Source organism: Lepisma saccharinum, chromosome 6, assembly GCF_977018435.1.
Source record: "Lepisma saccharinum chromosome 6, izLepSacc3.1, whole genome shotgun sequence".
In the NCBI taxonomy this organism is placed as follows: Eukaryota; Metazoa; Arthropoda; class Insecta; order Zygentoma; family Lepismatidae; genus Lepisma; species Lepisma saccharinum.
In genome coordinates this window covers 29,105,736-29,126,320 of record NC_139234.1, presented here as the reverse complement: position 1 = coordinate 29,126,320, position 20,585 = coordinate 29,105,736, and positions in this window count along the sequence as shown.

Below are 20,585 nucleotides of genomic sequence, written 5' to 3'. Positions count from 1 at the left end.
CTGAGAAGTTGTGTCCCTCCAAATCACACCCGCTGCACGTACGTACTTGACCAGAATAAGTTAGTTACCCAGTACCTGTCTCCTTGTATCGTAATGTACGAAGGGATTGCTTTCCACAGGGCCATTTTAAACACAATGCGCCCCGTTCGTGTTCTATAAATACGTATGTTCTTCTGAATACTTCTCTTCCTTTACGTTCAGCACTTCACCGTATTCACTAATTACATTACGAATCGCATCGTGGCTTAATTCGTCTGACACTCTGCTGGTCTGTCCATTCCACATCTATTTTATGCCCTCTGTCTTCATCATAATAGGGCACTTCAGCTCCATCATCATTTAATAATCGCTGACCCACAACTCTCGTTACAAATTTCACAAATACAGTTTCGATAGTAATCAATTTCAATGCTTTGAACTTGGTTCGATGTCACACCGTACGTGTTATGAAACCACTTACGTAAATCCAGCAAAGTAGGTCTAGATTTTACACTACGAAAAATAAATTTCAGCGTATTTTGTCTCTTTGCCGGCATGTTTGTATTCCTTCTAGTCTTTCTCAATTAGCATGTACATACTCCAAAACAGTGCTTGCTCAATTCAACTCAAGAGTATTTTGCCTTACCTGCCACACGGAAAACAGCGAACGCGAAAACACGATCTGCACGCGGCTGCGTGTGCAGTTAGACTACACTCCACTCGGCCTATGGAAACTTAGCTTGTATCCAGCATCGAAGGGAATATAGTATATATATTTTTTTACTATAGATATGTACGATTGTAGTTATCTCTAGCCACTATGCCCTAGAATCCAGGCGCGTATATTCTAGGCTACCTAGGCTATCGCCGAAGCCCATATTAAAATACAGGAAATAATCGAGTAGCAAATTTAACCGATGCTTCACTCTCAAGTTACGACCAAGGGGGAAAGCGCTAGTGTAAGGTCGTCTTTATTTATCGCCAGGCTTCTTCGTCTGAGGATAAAGTCTTTGAACCAGCAGGCGGTCCTTTCAACCTATGACGTATTTGTGCTGGCAGGGACGACCTTGGTGGTCCCTGGTGCTGGCTTCCAACCCCAAGCGCTGGAGAGTGAAGACTTCGCTGCATCCTGGCGATATTGTAGTGTTGCCAACAATGGAAATACGAAATTCGCTAGATCGCTGGAAAAGAAATTATAGGCGGGGGTGTCAATGCAAATTATTCAAGCTAGGGGATGCCTCATGAAAATTACATCACCTCCCCCCCTCCACCCCTTCGAGCATTGCCCGTCTCTCTTCCAGTTCCATGAATTTCGTCACATACAAGCATTATAAATCCGCCAAATTTAGTGCTTTTCCCCTGAAGGTGGCACTCTGCTTCTCCATGAAATTCGACTGCGGTCGCAGCTGGTCGCAGCTATATGGGACATTCTGATGACGTCAGCCATGTTGCCATCCTGTTTACTTCTGTTTCAAGCAACCCCCTCCCACCTCCAACCTCCCCCCGCTGTCAAAATGTCAAAACCTTCGCCCTCGCGGCGGTGGGGGTTTCGGCCCGAGTCATCCCAATGAAATACGTTTGGCAACATAAACAATCCATGTTGTCATAGCAACCATTCACGCACGTGTTTTCAACCACGCGGGTCGGTGGTAGTTTCCGCAAAAGGAAGGGATATATGGTCAAACTTGTTGTGTCCGAGATCCGAGTTCTTTGTGTCGCCCGCGTATCGTGTTCATGGATGGGAATCCTTTTTTTAAAAAAAAATCAGTGATCGAGGCCCTTTTGTTGTGCTGTGTTTTTGACATGTGTTGTGTTGTTCTGTGTTTTTGTTCCGTGGGCGTGTGAAAATGGATTTAATCACCGAACTTGTCTCAAAGACGCCATTCTCACGGCTTCCTTACGAGGATAGGATGCAAATAATAGACAGGTAGGCCTCTTCCACCTCTTCCGGACCTTACAGTCGTGCAGAAAGACAAAAATAAGGTATATATTAGGCGTTTTCACGAGACCAGCTGCCAAAAATATCTTTGGTTGACTGGGTCGAGTGCACTTAATAAGTTGTATTGCTGGGCATGTTTGCTTTTTTCTACCGACAAAAGTCCTTAGAATACAACAGGATTTAGTAATTTAAACTATTTGGTAACTGCTTGCGATAAACACCAAAAATCACTTAGTCATATACATGCGTTCAGTAACTTACAGACATTCGGTTCTCAAAGAATTGATCATTCCTTGAATTTGCAAAAGAAGATTGCTGACAGTTTGCATAATGAAAAAGTGAAGGAAAACAGAATTATTATAAGAAGATTAATTGATGCAATAGCATTTCTGGGGAAGCAAGAATGTGCATTTAGGGGCCACAATGAGCAACACAGGGACAAGCGCGGCTTAGCAATTTAGCTATAATGTCTATTGAGATAGGGGTTCTAATCAACATCATAAATTCATGTGAGGACACATTCTTCGATAAAGTGACAAAAAAAATTCACGGAAAAAGAGAGAAGAATGGAGTTTATCTTCAAGTAAGGTAAGAAGTTAATTATTATTTCATACTCGCATGTAGGTCCTACATATTGCATGTTATAGACCGCTCCTCTTTATAAATAAGCATGAAATAGTTTATGTCCATTGCCTACTATTGTTGTTTTTAATGGCAAGATATCGATGTAAACAAAAAAAAATCCAAAATGAATGAGGAAGAGTCCCCCCCCTCTTTTTTGCCGGATAAATTTTCATTTAAAATTGAAACACTACTATATTTGGAGATAGCCCTGATCTTGGTCTCAGCATACGCCACTGCTAGAATCCTATTTTGTGATTAGAAACTACTTCCTTACAGTTGATTGCTGATTTCAATACACGCTGGATGTAATTTAATACACTTCAATTGTTATTCTTTTAGAATTCTTTCTCACAACAAAAGTCGTCCTCGAAAGCCGAAATCTGGACTTACAACTCATCAGGTGCTGAAGATGTTCTTATCAAGACAACAAGAAGTGTGATGTACTTGTCAAGACAACGAGATGTCAAATAAATGCTTTTAAAATACCTAAGTGTTTATGCTTTACTTTCCACATTTATCACCTTGAGCTCTTGAATACTGTAACATACGTGAAGCTCATCTCACTGTGAATTGGCTTGGAAGTGAAATTAATTCGCCCCTAGTATATGATATTTTTGTCATTGATGTATCAAGCTTGATTAGATGCCCACTTCAAAGATGCCACGGATTAATAGAGAACTATTTTTATTTACACTATTGAACATAGGTCGGTATTGCTGCTACAACAATTTTTAGTTGTCTAACCTAACCACCACAGATTATTTACTACCCCCAAAAAGTTACCAGCCAATGGGAATGCTTGAAAAGGTTGTAGCAGCAATCACTACGTTATACGTTCATTCAATTCCCCATGATTGCAGGGATGCCCATACCCCAAAGGCCAATGGCGCATCCCCCAATAATCATATCATGCGTCCCTCAAATCAAATTCGCACCCTCAAACCATATCAAAATCTCCACAAAGTATTTAATTACGAGAGCGCGTCGTGTCTACCGAAAGTAACTTTTTCCTTAGCTTTACTGAACGATATACTTGATCTGCCCCTCCTCCCTAAACAGGGGTGTTCATCACTCAAGACCACCCCTAAAATCGTTCATCATAATCCCCCCAAAATTAGTTTGGATGAATTCGTAATAATTTATGTATATTTGAATGAAATACCATGTTAAACTGTCAATATTTTTTAATTGTTCGATTTTCAAAAACTAAACGCTAGCACATTGATTGGTTAAATGTAGTAAATTGAGCTTTTTTGCAGTTCTATTTTTTCCAGATATAGGTTGCTAGCCTAGGTCAAGCCCCCACTTCCTTGGAGGACCAGGTATTTTCTGATAGGGGTTTACTCCCTGTAGAAGGATTGGCTTCTCTACGCCTAAAGAGTTTCTTCTACCTTTTGGTTTTCTATTGGGGTCCTTCCTTTAGGGATATTTCACACCGAAGAGACACGGGTCATGGTTTCAAGAAGATTGAGAATCATTTCTATAGTTTTTAGGTCTTCGCTTTATCCAGGCTGGATAGTGTAGCGTATACAATTTGAGGTGAGTGCATATTATTTCTCAGTTTCTCATGCATGCACAACATACCTCTCCCGAGTTTCAAGAACTTGCACAAATTTTACAACGCAATTTATATGTAACAATGTCTCCTGTTACGTTTTTCTCGGGTGACTAAAAAACTTATTAACGCAATTATATCGGTATCATCGTGCGAACTGAACAAGAAACAAGTGTCGTTTGCCGCGTGTCGCATGCAGCTTGTCTCTTTGGTGTGAAACTCTCGTGTCGCGTGTCTCTTCGGTGTGAATTCTCCGTTAGCCTTTGGGGATCCCTTCCTGCAAGGCATCAGGGGCAGTGCTTATTTAATGGCAGCACTTTCTCTAAATTATGTAAATATGCATATAAATAGTGTTTGCGAGTGGGTTTACAAAACTCACAATTTGAGTATTTAACACAAATTGTTACACAAAGATAGAAAATCCAACCTTGGCAACCAAATAACATGCTCCAGCCGTATGACAGATTCAATTATTGTTTCACAAGACATTACAGAACCTACGTAGTTAGAAATTTTTATGCTCAGGGGGGATAATATAATACAGTTCCTCTTTCAAAGAACTCATCTCCCCCAGTTTTCTTGGAGTAAATATAATTATTTTAGTAACCCATAACAATAATTACGTAGATTTTATCTTCAGTGCACATTTAGCTTGGTGAAGTAAAATTTTCCTGTGACAAGAAGTTAGAAATGCAGATTGGATATGTTTTTGTTCCAAATGATGCACCTGCCTTAAATTAAGCAGTATACCAACACTATATTTTAAGAAGTGATGTTGTTATTGAATATCGAGGATATCGCTTGTGTCTTGTACTCAGTAAAGCGCCAAACACGTCTCGAAACACATTATTGCGAGCCAGGGGCGCCGACTTGTCAAACTAATTGGGGTGGCTCTGATCACTGAAATAAATTAATGAATGACTCACTCCCTCCTTTTTTAAAGTTTTGGCCTCAGTGTTCGGAATCTCTTAAAAGCCAATGAATTCCTCAAAATATCAAAATTTTCATTCACAGTTCGTATGTAGAGTTGCTAGTGTCGTAGAGGCTTGAGCATTTACATTATACTCAGTAAATCACTGTTCTACTTCACAGCAAATTATGAAATAACAATAATGTATATAGTTCAAAATCACAACACTGTTCTCTGATGAGTATACTTATTATTTGCACTGAATAAATACATTAATTATGCACCAATTACTATGATTCGAACTATATGCAAAAAAAAACGTTCTTGTTATCTCTTTTCACTTGTTTCTTACAACTGGTTGCTAAGCAACAAAACAGTATGCTATAACATTTCTTTCTTTTTCTTTTACACAAGAAGTGATTATACATTTTACAATTTGAAAACAGTCACAGAGTGTCAACTGTTCACGGATGGATATGTCGCAAGTTTCGTCAACCATAATAGCAAAACATTCCCGACTCTTAATATCTGCTACCACGGAGCACAAAACAGATCTCCCTAAATATATCAATGATCTCGTTCTGAATGTCATGTGAGAGCCATTTGTAGCCCGAACATCCCATCAACTCCCCTAGTTCATGCACATCATCTTTTGAAACTCATTTTAGTAAAAATGTTAACAATACTCATAATTACATACTTAGTAGATAGTAATAAGTAATGTGCTTTGCTGTCTCTGGTCATAGCCCTCCCCAAAGTTGATGGTGTAGAACATTTGAAATGTGTATTTAAAGTTAAGTTCATGTGGCACCATGGACGTCCGTAGTATTCTTTCCAGGGAGGGGCAAGCAAGGTAATTTTTTCCAGGGGGGCAAAGGACACACATTTTCCTCCAAAATAGTGATGCCCCCTCAAAAAACACTGTTTCAGTCTGAAATTATCATGTTTCTTCAACGAATTTATAATAATTAACATAAATTACTGTGATTGAAATGAAATTATGTGTGAATTATATAATTTTTAGGTACACATTCATTTTCCAGGGGCTATTTATGAATGGTTCGTGGGTTTTTCGAACCTGGAAAAAAATACAAAATCAGTAACATAAAAGTAGTTATTTTTCGATGAAGAAGGTTGCAACATTGCATAACCACTGATCATGAACAACGCTAGTCAAGATTTCTCTTCCATATTGCGTGTAACGCAAACAAAAACGAACAAAGAAGAATTACTCAATATGTCGAAAATTGAGATTATTTGCATGATAAAAAGGAAATGGCACCTTCAAGAATCCTTAGGAATGCAGAATACCAATGTGAAAAAGAAGAAAATAAAGGAATTTCATACATTTCGGGGATACTAAACTTTTAATCACAAGTCTTTTCTATCCCTATCCTGGGCAAGATCAATCCAATCTTTTCCATCCTTACGTCCTTCATTTACGTCCATCTCAACATGCAGAGGCAGTATGTAGCTAAACTGACAGTAAACGAATGTCTACTCACAAAGAATCATAAGTAGTATAATAACCCGTGGTGCAACACCCCATGAGGACTAGGGCCTACCTACCGACTGCCAGCCTCACTCCCACCTATCGAGGTGGGAGATCATCCAACCAGTTACGGGGTGACGTGTGGTCAGCATGATGAACCCTCTGTCATCATCGTAGGTTTTCATGACTGGGTTATGCTACTTATTCGTAGCTCCCCAATTTCCTCACGATGGTGAGTGGCCAACTGTCCCACACATACGCTAAAATCTTGGGAGAAGAATTGTTACACTCTCCCCCAAGGAGACTCGAACCTTCCTGCATCCTGTAGCTGGAGCTCAAAGCTTGATGCCTTACACTGCATGGCAACGGTGAGGGACTCCTAAAAAGGTTTACGAGGGAAAGAAATCATTCTTCGGAAAACATGCTGTAACTAGTCTCTCAGACTCGGAAGTATGTGTTCACAGGCCTTAAATAAAAGTCGAACCATGTAAAAAATGCATGTGCACATTCATTAGCCTAAAATAATACAGTAAAGTACATATACACATGTGAGGTACCAGATAATATCATATATTTCCACAATACTGTTACGAGACTGAAATAATTTCATCCACTTTTCTTGATTCTTGTTGTTAAGGCAAGGAGATGGAGCTCTTTCAAAAAAATATTCCGCGGGGTTGTTGCGCATGTAGATCATGCAATTAGGATCTTAAGGCTCACTAAATTTCAACAGTGTTTCTGATAATATATAATTAATCAATCAATGTGAAAGTGATTTCAGTTGAGATTAATGACAATGATAAAAATTGCCATTATTGGCCCAAATTCCAAATTGTTTAAATCTGAATTAATGAATGTGTACAGACATTTATTACATGGTTCAACTTCAATTTATGTCTGTTAACACATACTTCAGAGTCTGAGTGACTATAGCTCTTTTCCAATCTTTCAGCAGGCGCACTATATGCTGGCAAGGAAAGTGGGGAGCGGGGAAGTGACCAATCCAGCATGATCAGAAATGCAGCAGCTTGTAGAATGAGGTGCACGTCATAGTTCCTCCCCTCGATGCCGTAACTCTCGGTGCCACCGCTGTTGTCTGGTTGGTCTGTTGCTTATTCCCTGCTCCCCACTTCCCTTGCCAGCATATAGAGTGCTGCCATAAGAGTAGAAAAGAGCTATAGTTACTGCATTCATACATTTTCTAGAAATGTACATATCTTTGCAGTGATTTTTGTTTAGGTGTTATCCTTTTAAGGTTCAATGCTCTTAGTAATGTTTATACATGTTTGTTAGTGTAGACATGGCAAGTTCGATGCTGTGTGTAGCTTAATGTGTTTTTTTTTGGGGGGGGGGGCAAAATGTGTGTATACAGTAGTTCAGGGTGGAACCTGAGGAATTTAAAGTATGCAAGCCATATGTAATGTAAGTCAAAAATTTCATAGAAAACTAGCATTTGTGGGTTTATCACACAGCATCAGTTTATAACTAACAGCAAACAATGGAACAGGAAAGTCTAAATGAGTTTTGTCTGGTGAATATCATAATTTCTGAAAGTATCAATGATTACAGCAGACTACATATTAAAGTAGTTTTCACCATTTTTATATTGTACTGTATAATATAATTATTTGCAGTGCCTAAATATTACAGTTGAACCTGTTGAAAAGGAAATGTATATAATGTTATTTTGTTAATGTAAATGTTTTTCCTAAAATACTTGCTTACTTTTTCTTCCCCTTCGTGCTGTTAGGCTTCGAGGTCCTTCAGCTATCTGCTAAAACTCTTCCTATTTTGCGCCATTCTCTTAACTTCCATTAGAGTCTTCCCTCTTTTAGTAACCATCTCTGACAGGTTTTGTTCCCATTCTATCCAAGGTCGTCCTCTTCCTCTTCTTCTTTCTGGTCTCGGTTCCATTACTTCTTTCAGTTGCCATTCTTCTCCCATTCTCATGACATGACCATACCAGCCTAGTGTTCTTCTCATTATCTCTTCAATTGATTCTACTTGAAGCTGTTCCCTGATTTTGGTGTTCCTGATTCTATCTCGTCTGGTTTTCCCTACCACTCTTCTAAGCTATTTAATCTCTGTTGCTGTCAATCTACTTTTATGCTTATTTTGGAGCATTAAGCTTTCTATGCCATAGAGCATTGTTGGTGTAATTATGCTTTTATAAATCCTTAATTTAGTATTTTCTTGTAGCACCTTTTTTCCTACTATTCATCATCATCCTTCACCATTTCCTGCCTCTGGCTGGGTTGGCATAGAAGTCAAGCCTCAGCATTTTTTCCTGGTCTTCCACCACTCTCCATGGTGTTCAATCTTGTCCTCTTCTCCTAACACTCTCCGCTATCTGCTCTTTCCACCGACATCTTGGTCTCCCTGTTGGCCTTATTCCCACTCCGTTAGCATTATAAGCTCTTACTGTTAGTCTTTCTGCATCCATCCTCTTCACGTGTCTGAACCATCTCATCTGTGCCTGATCTACCCTGTCCTGAAGCTTAACCACCCCCCACTGTCTGCTGGATATCCTAATTCCTTATTCTATCCATTCTAGTCTTCCCCAATATACTCCCTACAAATTTCATCTTCACTACCTGCAACTTCTTTTGTCTCTCTCTGTCATTGTCCAAGTCTATGCTGAATACATAATTATTGGCACATAGTATGTGTTATATAGTATATTACCTTCATGCATTTCATAGGTACATCCCTATTCCATATTTATTTTTGAATGCTTTTATATAGTCCACCACCCATTTGTTCTCTTCTGTTTACCTCCTCATATATTCTTCCACTTCTCTCAATTATGCTTCCTAGATATTTGAAGCTCTCTCTCAACCTTCAACTCTTCCATGCCCATCTTTATTCTTGGTTCATTTCTGGCTCTGTTTCTTGTTGTCATTAGCACCTCTCTCTTTTCTGCACTAAATTTCATTCCTGCTCTTCTGATTTCCTCATTCCAACTATCAAGCTGTCTCAGTACTTCTTCTTCCCTGTTCCCCCCATATTACTAAACCATCAGCGAACAATGGGACCTTCATCTCTTCCTCTCCACGTCTTTGTTAATTGCATCCATTGTAAATATGAAGAGCAGTGGAGAAATAGCACTTCCATGTTTTAGTCCATTACTTATACTGAACCACTCCGTTCTTCCCACTGGTGTCTTCACACAGCTCTGGTTGGCCTTGTATGTGCTCTGCACTCTATGCACTATCTCTTCCTCTACACCTTTCTCTCTCAGAGCCTTCCAAATCTTTGTTCTGTCCATGCTATCATATGTCTTCTCTATATCTATATCTAGGAATGTCATTTCCATACTCATAGTGCCTTTCTTGTAAGTGCCTTATGGTGAATATCAGATCTACTGTTGATCTGCCTCTTCTAAATCCATACTGTTCCTCTCTCATGTTCAGCTCTGTTGCTTCCCTTATTCTATTCTCTTATTTTCTCATACACCTTTTCTTGAGTAACACATAAGTGTTATTTCTCTGTAGTTTTTAAATTCCTTTCTGTATCCTTTCTTGAATATGGGAACTATTTGTCCCTTTGTCCAATCTCTTGGCACTTCTCCCTCTTGCCACACTGTTTTCAACACTGTACAGCCACTGCACACCAACCACTCCTGCTCCTCGTATAATTTCGACGAGCACTACATCTACTTGAGGTGATCTACAGTGCTTCCTCCACTTCTTTCCATGTGAGATTCAGTTTCTCCTTCCTGTTTACTTTTTCCTTCACTTCTTCATGTTCATTTCCTCTTTTCATGTTCAGCAATTTCTCGAAATGATTTCTCCAAATTCTCCTTATTTTTTCATCCTCTTCTATAACATTTCCCCTATCTTCCCTTAGCTTACAGCTGTCTCCTCTTTCTCTTCTGCTTTCTCTCACTAATCCATACATGGTTCCCATCTACATCTTCTAGCACATTGGCCCATTCTTCCATCCACTTTTTTCTTTCCTCCTTTACTACTGTTCTTGCCTCTTTCTTATTTTCCATGTACTCTTTTCGTGCATTTATGTGATTTAACTATAAACCATTTTCTAAATGCATAATATTTCACGGCCTCTCTAGTTCATTCATTCGGCCATGGTGTTTCTTTCTTTTCTTGCTTGACCTTCCGCATACGTTTTCAGCTGTCTCTACTAATTCTGTTTTAAATCTTATCCATACTATTTCTACTCCTTTGTGTTCATCTCTTGGCACTTAAGTTCCCAATATTTCTTGATATTTCTCTTTTTTCATCTTATCCTTCAATTTTTACACTCTTATCCTTCTCTCTTGTTCCTTCCTTCTATCTTTTCCATCCCCTCATATCTCCTACTAAAGGTCTTTTCTACAGTTACAGCATCCGATCCTAATGCTGGCAAGGGAAGTGGGGAGCGGTTAAGTGACCAATCCAGCACGATAAGAAATGCAACAGCCAGTACTTCTTCATATAGTACATGTCTCTCGACACCACTGCTGGTGTCTAGTTGGTCTGCGGTGTAATCCCCGCTCCCCACTACCCTTGCCAGAACTAGAACCACCTGCCGTAAGAGTGGAAAGATCTATAGTAGCCTGTGATCACTGTTTAAGTTCTCACTTTGTGTTACTTTAACATTGTTCATTATCTTCCTTACTTCCTTGTTTACCAATATATAATCTATTACAGATATTTGTTCATTATTTCAACTGTATCTTGTAATTTTATGGCTGTCATATTTCTTCTTAAACCTGGTATTACCTACTAACAGCCCGTTTCTCTTACAAAAGTCCAGTAGCCTCCTTCCCTCCTGATTTCTCGGTCCACACCCATCTGCTCCAAGTATTTCCGTATACCCTTTCTTATCTCTTCCCACTTGTGCATTAAAATCACTTATCACAATTTGCCATTCCTTTCCAAGAAGTTCTTCCAAGTCTTCTTCAAATTCTTATTTCTCCTCCCTTCTTTATGGGGCATACACTTGAATTGATTCTATTACTTCTCCTCTTACATTCATTTTTAGTTTTATTGTTCTGTCATTTACCCTTTCTACTTCCTCACTTATTCCACTTCTGACCACAAATCGAACCCCACTTCTCCTGCCCTCTTCGGTACCTGCCCAGTACAGTTTATAGTCTTTCCTCAATTTTATTTCTCCTCTTCCTTTCCATTTTGTTTAACTCATTCCAAAGATGTTGATTCCTCTTCTCCATTAGATCCACAATTTCTTCAGTCCTTCCTGTCAGTGTTACAATAGTCGATTCCTCTTCTCTGCATTAAATCCACAATTTCTTCAGTTCTTCCTGTCAGTGTTCCAATATTCGTAGTATCTCCAATTTCCAGTCTGGCTTGCTTCTTTCTTTTCTCGATCTTTTTATGTTTTCGGCTGTCGGCTAATTGGGCCTGTCACAGCCTACACCTGTGGTGGGGCTGTCACCTGTGCATCTTCAGGTACACCCTCATTTTTCTGTCAGGGTTCCAACTACCTTAGCCTTTGTGGATCCCTCCATGCCCACAAGGCAGTGGGGGCAAACACTTTTATGGCGGGTGTTTTGGCGGTGTTTATTCGCCATTACACAAGGCTGTTGAAGGGTATCTGTGGTATTTGCTGAGTGGTATTTGCAATTGCTTATTTAGGTTTGAACTTATTCGCACCTTCTTATATCTGAGGGAGGTTTCAATATCCGCCCCGGTGACCTGTGCAGTAGCTGAGGCTCGTACTGGAGCTATTGTATTATTTTTTTGGTGATATATTTGTTTTTAGAACTCCATTATTTATTTCTTCTTCTACTTTTCCATCGCCTGTTATTATTGTTCCAAAATACTCATATCTATTCACTTGTTCTGCCTGTTCTCCTTGACATTTTATTTCCAAATTCTCTTCATATCCTTGCTTTGATAAATGCATTATTTTACTCTTTTTTGTTTTCACTATAATTTCTTTATCCTGTATTGAACTGGCCCATTCTATTACTGTATGTTGTAGTTCCTGTTTAGTTGATGTTATTAATGGTATGTAATCAGCACACAGAAGCGATTGTATATAAACTGGTTTCAGTTTACTATTCCAAACCTTACATTTTCGATTTCTTCTTCTACATTGTTTATGTATTTGACCCAATAGTATTATAAATAGTAAGGGGCTGAGGCTATCTCTTTGTTTAACTCCTTTGTTCATGTTATTCTTTTGATTTCTCACCTCCAATTCTCACTATTTTTTTAACTGTCTTATAGACACTTTGTATTCTTCTTACTAGTTGTTCTGAGGCTCCTGTTTTCTGTAATGCTGACCATAGTTGTTGTTGTGGTATTGTATCGAAAGCTGCCTTGAATCCAAAAAGGCTACAAATAGTTATTTTTCTCTGCTAAGGAATTTATCTATATCTTGTTGTAGTGTGATGATGTGATCTTGTGTTTGTCTTCCTCTTCTGGAGGCTACTTGTTCTTCTTTTAACTCCTCCTCTACTTCATCTCTTATCCTTCTTTCTAAGATTATTGTATATATTTTTAGAGCTACTGAAGATAGACAAATTGCTCTATAATTTTCACATTTTACAGTGCTATCCTTTTTGTGAATTGGTATGATCATGTTTCTTTCCCAATCTTTGGGTATTTTAATTCTCTCCCATGCTTCATTACAAATCTTGCACAACCATTATACAACTTTCTTTCCTCCCAGCTTTATTAGTTCTTGGTATACCCTGTCTGCTCTACTACTTTTCTTAATTTCACTCTCTTTATTGCATCCTCTACTTCTTGTATTCTTATTTCATTTCTTGCATCCTCTTCTACATTTGCACACTCTATCTCATCTTCTTCATTCATCTTCCCATTTTCATCTCTAAATGTGTTTTCATAATACTTACTCCATGTCTTCAATATATCTTCAGTTTCTGTTTGTATCTTTCCTGATTCATCTTCTATGTTCCTTATTCTCTTCCAATATCTTTCTTTCACTGCTTTTACTGTCTGCCAGAACTTTCCACGATTTCCTTGATAGTTTTTTTTCTCTATTTCTAACCCAAACTCTTCCCATGATTCTTTCTTTGCTTGTGGAACTGCTTCTTTTGCATCATTTCTTCTCTGAACATACTCTCTCCATTTCTCCTCTGTCTTATTTTCCATGTACCTCTTCCATGCTTGTTTCTTCCTTTTAACTATTTCTTTAACCACATTATTCCACCATCTTGATCTTTTCTTTTGATCTCCTACGGTTGTTAAACCACCAACTTCTGTAGCTGCCTTAATCTATACTCTTTTTACAGAGTTCCCACGCACCTGGAAGACCTGGAAATCTCATCGAATTTGAAAAAAGTAAAATTCTCAGGGAAGAGCACCTAACTGATCAATGAGTCACATTGAAGTACATCTGAAGGGCTAGAATATATGCTCCTACCTGTTGATTTTCTTCACACAAGCTGCTTTGAAGACATATGCTTGTAACATGTTAATTTTCCATTACAGATTACTTGATATTGTGTCCATTTGTAAATTTCTGTTTCTCGAAAGTGTGAAAATATTTGTTCTATACAGGGTGATTCTAAAGGTATAGTACAAACGAAAACCACAGATACCTCCCATGAAATAGAGACGAAAGTTCCCCTTCCACTTTGCCGAGAGATGCCTCCGTGAGGAGCTAGACAACGCCGAAAACGTGTGAAAATGAACTTCACACCTCTGTACAGCCAGTACCAGTGAAGATATAAAGGCGGAACAAACGAAGTCAAAAGGAACACAAAAGTCGCCCATCCGAAAAACACTAGGCGGCAGCTGCGCAACGCATACGCATGGGGTTCCACAAAGGAAATAGGAGTGTCCCGCAAGACAAGTGAAGGGAAAGGGTAGCGATCGACAACGGTAGGGACAAAAGAAGCAATGAAGCATGAAGTAACAATTGCACAGCAGGAAACAAACACATGCAGCGCGTGGGGAGTCCCCAAACACAGTGGGGAGACACCGCAGCAAGAACAAAGCACGGTTCAACAAAAGAGAAAGAGGACCGGACGGGGAATGGTACCTGTCAAGGAGACAACAAATGCGGGACGAGGGGATGTCACACAGAGGTCGTGCGCCAGCAGGACAAACACAGCAACTACAGGCACAGGAGGTTTATTGCCACGCAAAGGTCCACTTACAGATAGGAATAGTACGTAGTACGTAGTCGTACCCCGGACTGACGTTGTTAAAAAAGTTGCTCAAATTGACGACCACCACATTCAATGCAGGCATTGCAGCGTCGCAGGAAATTCTGGCGAACCCTATCAAAAATCCCTGGCATGGTACACACCTCGGCCAATGCTGCAAGTATCCCCGCTACCAATGTTTGTCAGGCACCGGGGTCTCGTAGACGAATGTTTTCACATGGCCTCACAAGAAGAAATCCATTGGTGTGAGGTCAGGCGAACGGGCGGGCCAGGGGACGGGGCCCTCTCTGCCGATCCAGCGCTGTGGGTAGGTATGGTGCAAAAGGGTTCGCATTGTGCCATCAAAATGTGCAGGTGCTCCATCCAATTGAAACCACATACGATGTCGCACGTTGAGGGGTACATCTTCTAGCAGCTCTGGAAGGACTGATGCAAGAAAGGTACGATAGAGGCGGCCATTTAAACGTGGTGGCAGCAGGTATGGACCGATAATCTGTTCATCGATGATACCTGCCCAGATATTCACTGCAAACTGGGTCTGACGGTGCACCTCGACTGCTGCATGTGGATTTTCATAATCCCACACATGGCTGTTTCGGCAATTGAAGATGCCCTCACGGGTGAATGTTGCCTCGTCCGTGAAAAGCACATGGCGCAAAAAACGGGGATCGTCGGTACAAAACTGCAACAGTCGTTGACAGAATTCCACACGTCGTGGGTAATCCCCAGCCTGCAACGCGTGGACTCGCTGTGGATGATAGGGATACAGCAGATCATCATGAAGGACACGCCACACTGTCGACTGTGATACTCCCACTGCACGTGCAATGCTACGGGTGCTAGTGGACGGTGTGTCGTCCACGCGAGCAAGTACGTCCTCCTCGACCGCCGCGGTGCGCACATGTCTTGGGTGACCGACATGATGGCCTGCACGTAACACACCCGATTCACCAAGGGTATGGTGCACGTTCGAAAACAACCTGCTGTCGGGTTGTCGCTTCTCCGGATACCGTCCGCGATAAAAGCGTGCAGCTGCTTGGCCATTGCCATCTGCAAGGCCGTAGACAAAATGCATGTCCCTCAGTTCTACAAATGTGTAGCGTTCCATGGTACGGTGAGGATAGTACCAATTATGGAATACTGTACTGTAGTGCACTGGTGGCACTCACACACACACTGGTCACAACGGCTTCGAAACAACGTACTCAATTGTCGTACGTCAAGCACACCACCACCGCACCGGCTCTTTCACTGACACGCTCCCTGACGCTGCACTTCCAATCAGCCCACACGTCCGCACGGCGCTGTGGGACAATCAGCTGACGTTCCTGAGCCACCCGTGCCTGTGCTCTTCACTACCTGACCACTGCCGTCAGGTGGGGCCATGTACTCTGGGGCCTTGTCATCGTGGAACACATGTAGCGTCCTTCATTCTTGCCCCATTCACCCACAACACGTACTTCGTCCATCTTGCTCGAGCCGACAGGGAGCACTACGTACGATCGTGTGGTGTTTGTGTACACCAATGTGGGGTAACCCAGCAGTTGAACAGACGTGCATACCCCCACGTAGCTTCATTACACGATTATCCCACACAGTTTATCTGTCCAGCCTTGCTCGGCCCGGTCTCACACCCACGCGGCAGTGTGCGGCTGCGGTGGTGTGAGGCCACGCTTGGTTTCGGAGCGGAAGGCTGCGGCCGAGGAGGGACTCGAGTTGTTCGGCTGGGGTTGCGCTCGGAAGCAAGCAGCCGCGTCAGGTCTGGGAACGGTGGACCTGGTGATCGGGATGGAAACATTCCGACCTCGTCCATTAGTGTCGTCCACCGTACGGAGTGGTGGGGTCCGTACGACACTCCAGCAGCCTTTCGCCCGCTCCCACCCAGCGATGTGCCTCCGGCTTCATTTCTAAGAGGCTGATTGGGCCCCATCACGACGTTTGTTACAACGTCAGTACGGGGTACATGGTCCTATCTGTACGTGCACCTTTCATTAGCAATAACCTCCTGTGCCCCTAGTTGCTGTGTTTGTCCTGCTGGCGCACGACCTCTGTGTGACATCTCCTCGGTGCTGCTATGGGGAATCCCTCGTCCCGCATTTGTTGTCTCCTTGACAGGTACCATTCCCCGTCCGGTCCTCTTTCTCTTTTGTTGCACCGTGCTTTGTTCTTGCTGCGGTGTCTCCCCCGAACCATGTGTACGTGTCTGTTGCCTGTCGAGTGTCACGGACCACTTCGCTTGCATTCTCGGTGTGTTTTTACAACCTACGTCGTCCTCCCGTGGTTCTGCAACCCCGCACTACTTTTCTCGACTGCACTGCTTCAGTCATGGTGTTTGTTTCCCTCTGTGCAATTGTTACTTCATGCTTCATAGCTTCTTTTGTCCCTACCATTGTCGATCGCTACTCTTTCCCTTCACTTGTCTTGCGGGACACTCCTCTTAACTTTGTGGAACCCCATGCGCATGCGTTGCGCAGCTGCCGCCTAGTGTTTTTCGGATGGGCGACTTTGGTGTTCCTTTTGACTTCGTTTGTTCCGCCTTTCTATCTTCACTGGTACTGGCTGTACAGAGGTGTGAAGTTCATTTTCACACGTTTTCGGCATTGTCTAGCTCCTCACGGAGGCATCTCTCGGCAAAGTGGAAGGGGAACTTTCGTCTCTATTTCATGGGAGGTATCTGTGGTTTTCGTTTGTACTATACCTTTAGAATCACCCTGTATATGTAGCATATTTGGAATGTTATTTTGTGCACTGCAATACAGTTGGAAAATGTGTTAACTCAGACATATATCTGTAACTGTAGTCCTTAGTTATATGTGCACAGGGATTCTTAATTTAGTTTGATTTCAGAAAGTGAACTGATATGAAGTATTTCCCAGTACTGATAAACTACTGATATAAAATTTACTGATTCTGATAACTGAGCCAATGCAAAATTGAAAATGATTCTTGCAGAACATTCATTCACCTCTTCAATTAATGTATATAACCAAGTGATTCAATATGATTAACTTTATTAAAGAACAGCTTATTTAGGCATTTTCTTCACAAAATCATGACATACAAATTGTATTTTTTTATGCATAAAAGTTATAAAACATGGCTAAAATTATCAGTAATATTACTGACACACAGATATGCTCATACCAATAGAGTAACAATTAATTTGCTTCTGCTGGGTCCCCAGTCATGTAGGCATGAAGGGGAACGAAGGACCTGAATTGAGTTTTTTCTTTGGTGATACAAGGATTGTGTATGCCCCTGTTCCAGATCTTGTTCCACTTCGCAGAAGGACCATTGCAGCTGTGCAAACAGGTGATGTTGATATGCTGCAGCATGTATGGGCAGAAGTGGAATATTGCCCTGACATCCTGAGGGCAACCAGAGGGGCTCAATTTGAGGTGCACTGATGTATATATATATATATATATATATATAAAACTGAACTGTTTGCAAAAAAAAAAGTCCTGGTCTATGCCATGTGGTTTCAGAGTTACGTTTGATTGTAATGGTAATTGAAATTTAGGGACACCCTGTATATTCTACTTTCTGTTACTTAAATCTGCATAATGGTATTGCAGATAACACCATAGGACTAAATTCCTGTATCCTGGAGCAGAGAAAGTGTAACATTGTCCACAGCTGCTTCAACATTCCAGGGTGAATGTCAGACATATCTTGCATGCTCACATACAAGGTTTAAAGAAAAAATACTTTCATAATTGGGAAATGAGAGTACTCACTTTATGCGAGAACCTGTTTTTTCTTCTTTGTTCTATCAATTTCAGTGACCACTGCCTACATCCTCGTTGGAACTTGTGGTGTTGCTTGACATGCATCTATTGTTTGTAGTTATCAGTCTCAGGGCCGGATTAAGGTGAAATTGGGCCTGATGCACTTACATACTGATATCAATATATTTTTTTTATTTTAATATTTTCTTGTTTTTTTGTTTTTTATTATTATTATTGTGATTATGATAATGTACCATGAAATGATTATGAGAGGTGCGCTAGTGCTGCTTACTCAGGGTGTCTACTCACCGGGAATTCCTTTAATTCTGGGAATTATGCGTGAATTATTGGCTCCGAGAATTTTACGTTAATTCTGCATGAATTTCTCTCCGTAGACGTGAAAAATTGCAACTTTTATTAATCCAAATCCCATTTATTTTATACATGCTTACTAATACCCTGAGGCGAGTTTTCAATTCACAGTTTAGCTTTAATTTTGCTCGAGGAAGGAAAAGGAAGCTGATTGGAAAATAAAACCGAATTCTCTCAATTAGTTTTCTTTGTTAGTGTCCTTTACAGAATAATCTATCTGAAAGGCGGAAAATTATTGCAGGATAATAAATATTGAAGTTATTTACGTAAATTTGAGTTTGAAATTTTTATAGAAGTTATAGTTTTTCGTAGATTAATATATCCCGTAACATTTTTGACGTGTGTTATGTATTTTGAGTCCTAGGGTGATTCACAGAAAACTAACACATATCTTTCCTAATTTATTTCAACAAGAATGTTGCTAAACACAATTTGTTATGCCACAAATGTAGAGTACCTTTGGGAGATTACTACCCTCTACAGCAAATGCTGAAAATGTCCTCCCTGTTGCTCCAAGCACAACGCAACACGTCGTTCCATGTTACTGGCTGCTCGTTGGAGAACAATGTTGCCAATACCATTCATCTCGTGTACAATGTTCTGTTTCAAATCCTCCAAAGACTGTGGGTGTGGCGTAAACTCTGTCTTTTAAGTAACCTCACCCCATAAGAAGAAGTCCGGGGTTGTCAAATCCGGAAATCTCGGTGGCCACAGGTTCTTGGAAATTATCCAGTCGTCAAAAAAACTTTCAATGAGCTCCATGGAGTTGTTCGATGTATGGCGCCATCTTGTTGAAAATATCCTTGACTCAGCTCTGTGTCATTCAGTTGCTCAACAAACACCATGCAAATATGAAGCACGTACTGTATCCTTGCAATAACTGAGCCAGTTTCTTCGATGAAAGCTACCAAATTCTGCTTACCTGCGTACTCTCTTGAGGTTGTATGAATCTCCCAGATGTCCTGCGTCATGTGAAACTAACTTGGAGCATTACGAGGTATTCTTGCTTGAATAAAACGGCAAAGAAATGTGTTTGTTTTATATGAATCACCCTTTATATACCGTTTAATTGAATTGAATTTTGATACATTGGAATCGCACCGACATTTTATATTGTTAATATACGTATGTGTGTGGGTGGTGAGAGGTGGTAACACATAAGGTTGAAATAGTGAAAGGATCTGCTTGTACCCTTGAATTTTTGGAAAGATCGCCTTGAAAACCGGGAATTATACTTGAATTTTATCATGATCGTATAGTAGCCACCCTGTTACTTATATTGCTGTTTTTGGAGCCTTAGCAAGTGCGAATTCTTCGATCGTGTCATGCTCAATGCTCATAAGCGCCATCATGCTCAACCTTTCCTGCCCCATTGAAGACCACAGCTCTCCTTTCACTATTCCTAACTTTGAGAAGCTCCGTTCACCGGAGGCATTGGACACCATCATGCACAGATAGATGCGCAACGCAATCTCGACGTTTGGAAATGTCTGAGAAAGATTCAACGATGACAGAAACCTGCACGTGGTAAACTCTGATGATTCATTCACAGTCACCAGTTTCTGAGTGCATAAATGTAGCAAACTGTACCAGCCAAGCTGCCGAGATTCTTTGCTTTTTCCCCGGTCTGTTCAATGCTCAATGAAGTTAGTTCTGAGAGAAATCTGAATGTTTTACAAATATCGTCATATTCCTTCATCCGCTTTTCCAGTTCAGCTAACAGACTGTCGATCATGACCAGATACGTCTGAGTTTTGAACGTTTCCCTTTGGCTGAGATCTGCTTCATTTGCAGCACCTTCATCGCTTATGGCCTCGATGCTGCTCATCTTTGCATTCACCGTGTTGAACCTTTTCAGTCGCCATCTGCTCATACA